This window comes from Aythya ferina (assembly GCF_964211825.1).
Source record: "Aythya ferina genome assembly, chromosome: 6".
Lineage (NCBI taxonomy): Eukaryota > Metazoa > Chordata > Aves > Anseriformes > Anatidae > Aythya > Aythya ferina.
Genome location: NC_140303.1, coordinates 11,517,767 through 11,523,766, shown reverse-complemented (window position 1 = coordinate 11,523,766; position 6,000 = coordinate 11,517,767). Strand labels below are relative to the sequence as shown.

Genomic DNA, 6,000 nt, shown 5'->3' with positions numbered 1-6,000 from the left:
ATAATCATTAGCAGACTAAACACATTTCAAATTTGTTTAAAATGTTGACCGAGTTTAATGACTGGGAAATGTCTCTTCTGTGACATTAAGCTACTCTTGTGTCCCTGCCAATGCCAGTCTTTCTTGTGGTTAGGTCTAAAAGCTCCGAGTCCCCTGAACTGTACCAAAATCTTCCTTTAATTGCAGTAACTGCTGGATGGGGGCCAATCTGTCATATGCCTGAGCATCTACAAGCATTAATAGTTAGGTCTTCACAGCAACCCCTGGGGAGTAAAACGTTATAGCCATTATCCTCCTCTTTCAGATGGGAAAGCTGGATCGGGAACAGATAATCCTGGTCTGTTTAGCTTGGGGTGACCTGGGGGAAGCTGGTGGCAGAGCCAGCTAAAAGCAGAGATCAGTCATTAGTTGAGTTCACTGTACAACCCCTGTTTCTTTAGCAAAACTGGTTGGTGATTGCTGGTGGCCAAGGAGAAAGGGAAACAGAAGTGTTTCAGATCTCAGCTGTGCTGGAAGGGAACAAACAGAGCCCATGTGTGGGTAACTTGTATCCCTTCCTCTTCATGCACCTAGTAGGTTATACCTACTAATAACCAGTTTCATGGTTATGATTAAGGCTTTTATCTGTTTTGGTTCTTAGTCCTGGTCTTACCCCAACATCACACTCTGTTCCTTCTTGATTCCTTTGCATTTGTACTCAAATTTCCAAATCACGAAGGTGGGAGTATCAACACTTACATTGATTTGGAGATGGAGCAGCGACAGCTGTGATGAACAGCACATGTGCTACATCCATCTAGGGGCTGATCTGACCGTGTCTCACACCGGTATATCTAGACCATAGGCAGCAAGGGTGGCCAGCCCTTGTAGGGTCTCGTGCAAATGCTCCCACAGCAAGAGGACAGCAGTGCTGCTGTAGATCCTGGCCCAGAGGTGTGCCTTTTGGCTAAAGCTCTGCTCGAGGTACAGGGGTACTGGAGTGCAGCCCTCCTGCCTACATGTCTGCTCCTTTGCTAATTTGACTGTTTTCTCCCAGGCTGTGGTTTTGGGAGAGTTTATAATGCGTCTGTGATCCATAAAGATTCTCTGGCTCCCTGTTTCTCTGGAGCTAAGGATGTTATTAAATATAGCCTCCCACCAAATACCATTAATAATCACACACAGGCTTTAGTCACAAACCAACCTCTGTGAGTAATGCAGGCAGAGCTAACACACTTCTTCCCTGGCCTTCCACAGGCAATGGGAATGCTGAATAAGAGCTAAGCAAGCAACAAGGATGGTTCTTCTTCAGCCAAAAAAAAAAAAAGGTGCCTGCAGTCACTAGGTATTGTCTGGTGTTAACATTGAGCTTTCACATGGCCACAGCTGAAACATGTTGAAGACACTGAGCACAGATCCTGTGTAGTCCAGGGGTAGAGCTGCTTTTCCATGGGCAGTCAGCTGGTTGGCAAGGCAGGAGCAGAAGTTTCCACCACGAAACTGTCCTTTGAGTTTAACAAGACATTTAAGCACATACCTCCTGGCAGAGGTGAGGCCTTGGGCTCAGGGATGCTGCTTATATTTAAGGCTAAACATAAGTTTGAGCATCCTGATGAAGCAGTGCTTTGGATGAGAGTTAAAGGATGAATTCCTGAGCAAGCCTTTCCTACCTAGAGAGAAAGTTTTCATCCTAGGCTTAAGTTCCTTACAGCTGATCCTTGCCTTCCTCTTCTAAAATCATTTGTCTTGAATAGCAATGTAGCTGGTTGTTTCAACCTGCTCCTGTTATGTGTCTGCCTGCTGCAATTATTTTTGTACAGTCAAAAGTTTAATTTTTCTGTTTGTACCTACATAGTAAAAGGCATGTTGACATGGGCAAGATCAGAACTTTTTTTTTTTTTTGAAATCCTTTGAATGGCAAGAATGAAGATGTAGAATTCATGGCAGGTTGCTGTGTTTACAAACTGAAGGACTCAAAAGATTTAGCTTTCCAAAGCAACTGCAGTCATTAAAACATCTTTCTAATTGTTTCTGGCTTTTCTTAAGAATTAAAGCTTCTTCAGAGCTTTAATTTTGTTCAGGACAGGGCATTCAGAGCTCAAGTTGGATGTGTAATTTCATGTTATGCTTATGAAGTCATGAAGGCATCTGGATGCAGTATGAAAACCCTCAACCAAAAACTTTGATGTCTCTTTCAGATAATCACAGGGCTTACTCCGCTAAACCATGTGTTTATTGGATTTGGTTGGAAGACCAGGTAAGAACAAAACTGATATTGTTGAATCTAAATGTTAAGACTAAATAAATCACTTCAGGGATGGTCAACTGTGAATGTTACCTGTTCTCAATGCCTAGTTGGTTCTTTAACAATTAATTCACAACAATCACGCATATCAAACAAATTAAGTAGAGAGCAATCTGTGCAGTGGTAATAGGCTTGTGTAATAAATACGGATTCAAAGCAGCATTGTTGGCATGCTGTTATCCTTATCAGGAAGTAAAGAAGTAGTAAACTGTGCGTGTAGCTTTGCATTTGCAACACGTGACTTGTTTAAATTCATCAGCATCAGTCCTTTAGTTACCAAGTGGGGATATGTTTGCAAATTATATAAAAATTTTTGTTTCTGTTAATTTTTTTGCAGAGTTCTTAAAAATAAGTGCTCCCAAGTACCCTTGACTTCTTAATGCCCTCCTTTATCTTGTTGTAGTCTTCAACTTGAGAATTGCAGCCTGAGTGTTTAGTTTAAAAAAAAAAAAAAAAAAAAAAAAAAACTCCTGCTCTTACAGACATCAGAATATTTGGAGAGACACTGAATAGCATGTTTGTCCTGCCTGATTCATTTACTGCTAACTTTCCAGTGCTTTACATCACTTCTAAATAGGAAAACTCAACTAATGGTAATAAAAGCTGAGGCAGCACCTATTATGCATTGTCCCAGGATGGAGAGCTTTACCCTGGTTTTATTGCTGGGTATCTCTATTGCTGCTAAACCTGCAGTTTACAGAATAATGCAAGATGTGGTGTACTGATGACATCCTTATTTATCTTTCCCCAGTCTTCTGTAAGCTTTTCAATAATATTTCTGTGTTCTTAATGTCTGATACGTGGTCATGCTGTTACTGGCAGGTGTGATGATACCTGCTCTGATGAGAATAGCTCTAGCAGATCAGTCAGGGGGTCCATCTTGCCCAGCATTATGTCTCCAGCAGCAGCCATGGGTGGGTGCTGTAAGGCAGAGCTCAGCATCGCTGTACGTGATGTCTTCCTCTTATATTCACCTGGCATTCAACAACTTTCAGTATGATTTCTATCACTGATAATTGCGCTTTCTGTGTTGTGTTTGTAGGAGAGTACTGTTTTAAGAGAATCTGTCCATGAAGAAAAAGTAGCATTGTTGGCTGTTTATCTCCATGTATTTTCATATATGCTCTTTCATATATGCTTTTTCACCACTGTCTCTGCCTTAGAAGTTTCTAAAGGTATCACAGACACCCCTAGGAGAGTTTGTTTCTGAGCTGAGCAGAAAAAGTTAATTAAGTTTCTGATTATAGTGTTCCTGAATTCTGCTTTTTCACATAGCAAGGTCACAGCTGTTTAGTCCGTGGTTGGAATTACCCCTCTAAGTATTTCCAAGGAAGTCCTTGAAGTGAACTACTTGAAATGATGCAGCATAAAAAGAATGCGATCGCTATAACATTTATCTCTTCCTGTTTCCAAGGCCAAAAGAAGCTGGAAAAGAGGGAATGCAAAGAAGTATATTGGAGTGTGACCCTGGTTGGAAAGTAACTTTGTTCTTTATGTTGGGAAGCTCTCTGCTATCAGCCTGCTTCAGGATGGCTGGCAAAACATCTCATGTTCCCTGCATACACAAGCCCTTCACTGCATTCAGCACAGTGAGAGAGATCCTCAGTGATCAGTAGAAGGCAGACAGCAATGAAGTGGTGTCAGTTTGTGCCAACTCATCTTTAAATCTACATTTAGGCCATGTTTTCTGTGTTACCCAAGTAGCTCACAGATTTGGAGCGTTTGTGTTTCTTGCACACCAGATGAACTCTGCTGTAACTGTCTTCTGTTGTGCTCTGCAGGGACAAGAGATCTTCAAAGAGAAGAAATGCATCCTTTACTACGAGATAGGAAGCAAACTGGGATGTCTTCCAAAGGATCCGTGCCTGAAACTGAAGCCAGCTGACGACTGGCGGAGAGTTCCTAGTCTCTTGAAATCCCCCTTCAATCCCCACCCCTCGGCTTGGGGGGTTGCTGAACTGTAACAGGTAATGGGGAACAGAGTAAAGAGTCTTCTGGGAACTGCTGCAGGATAATGGCTTGTGTCTGAGCTGAAAACAGGTCGGGGACTGGTGGATCAGCATCCAGCAGCAGCCATGTGGATGGCCTGGAGGAAGCAGCTGAAAGCAAACTTTGTTTACTGTATTGTTTTCAAGGATTGGCTAGGTTGCCTCCTTATCTGTGATTTATGCATCTCTTGAATATGCTGCTCATCTGTCTGCGTGAGGGGACTCACTGCCTTGGGATTAAAGCTGGGAAGTGCTTTTGGAAAAACAGAAGATGTGCTGGATGCGGATAGTGTCTCTGGCCTGGCAGGTTCACACAGTGCTTTTTATTCCATTAAGAGGAAAATTGATTATATTATTTGGAGAGAGGTATTCCTTTGAGGGGGAGATCATAATTTACTTACAAAACATGCACGCAATGTCCTGTTGCTATGATCTCAAGAGAAACAAACAAGTTTCCTATTCAGTGAGCTGTGCCCCAAAAGCTCTGTCTTCCTCCTTATGCGGGCATGCCTCCCACTTGAGGCTTTCTCCTTTCCTTAGGTACCCAAAAGACAAGTTGCCTTGCCTTTATCTAGGTCTCTGATTATCTGTGGATCTCAGAATCAGGTGTTACCACCTTCCAGAGCCATTGTGCATTTATAATATCATGGGAGGATGAAGATGGCCCTGGAGTGAAGCATTCCTGCTGACCTTTCTTTCACTTCTGACTCTTTGGACTATGAATAGATCTTTTCACCAGGTGGCAGATTCTTCACCTCTTGTGGACCTCAGAATAAAATCAAAAGGCGGTCAAGGTAGAGGATAATTGGATTAAAAATAGGTTTTGAGATAATGTGATGGTTCCTCGTGGTCTTAGTCTCTGAGCTTATAACTGAAGGACATGCAGTGCCTAGTGTCAAGGTTGTAGTGAGAAGCAGCTAAATGTAGCTAAGCACCAAACTGCAAGAGAGACTGTGCTATAGCAGGGTGGGATAATCTGGCCCATGTGGGACCACATGTGCTACCCCCAGTGTCTCAGAGCACCATTATTACACGAATAGTGGTCAATGAAATAACTACGTGAGCTGGACCATGCTCATTCATCTCAGCTCTCTTCTGAGGGCTGATAATGGTGAGAAATTCTGGGCCAGCCACACCTCCCCGGGGATTTCTCGGCTGCTTGTGTAATCCCTGATTTGCTGGACCAGATGATCTCCAGCAGTGTGGGGCCTCCCCTTCCGAGCATAGCTGCTGTTTGCTCTAGGATTTCCCAGCATGTTCAGGCAGCAGTGAGTCTACTGCTTGCCTGGAAGGCTCAGACCTCTTGTGGATGCATGAAGTGGCTGAGTGGCACACCAGCAGCCCTCTGAGAGAGCTGAATTTCACTGCCAATAGTCATTGCACAGGTCTGCTGGATGCTTCCTGAAATTTGGCTAATGGAGAAGATCTTAAATGCCTTCTGGACTCAGTCTCTGGGCAGGATGGAAGCACAAATACAAATATACTCAGTGGGATTTAAAGAGATACAGGTTACAACTAATTTATATTTTGTGGTGTAACCTGGCCCTGCCTGAGCTGCAATAGGAAAAAAATTTCTGTGCAATCCCAGTTGTTAAATTCGTATCTATTTCTGTCAAACCAAGTGGGAAAACCCTTGGGTCCAATTTAATGGGTTGAGAGAGAAATGACTCAGTCACCAAGCTTGGAGTCCCAGCTGAGTCTGTCGCCCTGCCCCACTGAATGCAGTAT

At 43.2% G+C, this 6,000-nt stretch overlaps 1 long non-coding RNA gene across 1 annotated transcript in view; it reads left to right on the top strand.

The window, feature by feature from the left end:
* The first annotated feature begins 1,954 nt into the window (after positions 1–1,954).
* LOC311439280 overlaps positions 1,955–6,000 on the top strand; it is a 35,517-nt gene continuing 31,471 nt past the window's right edge. Inside the window, exons 1-2 of the long non-coding RNA XR_014694639.1 lie at positions 1,955–2,236; positions 4,066–4,251. This is a non-coding gene — a long non-coding RNA (uncharacterized lncRNA). The remainder of the gene's footprint in view (positions 2,237–4,065; positions 4,252–6,000) is intronic.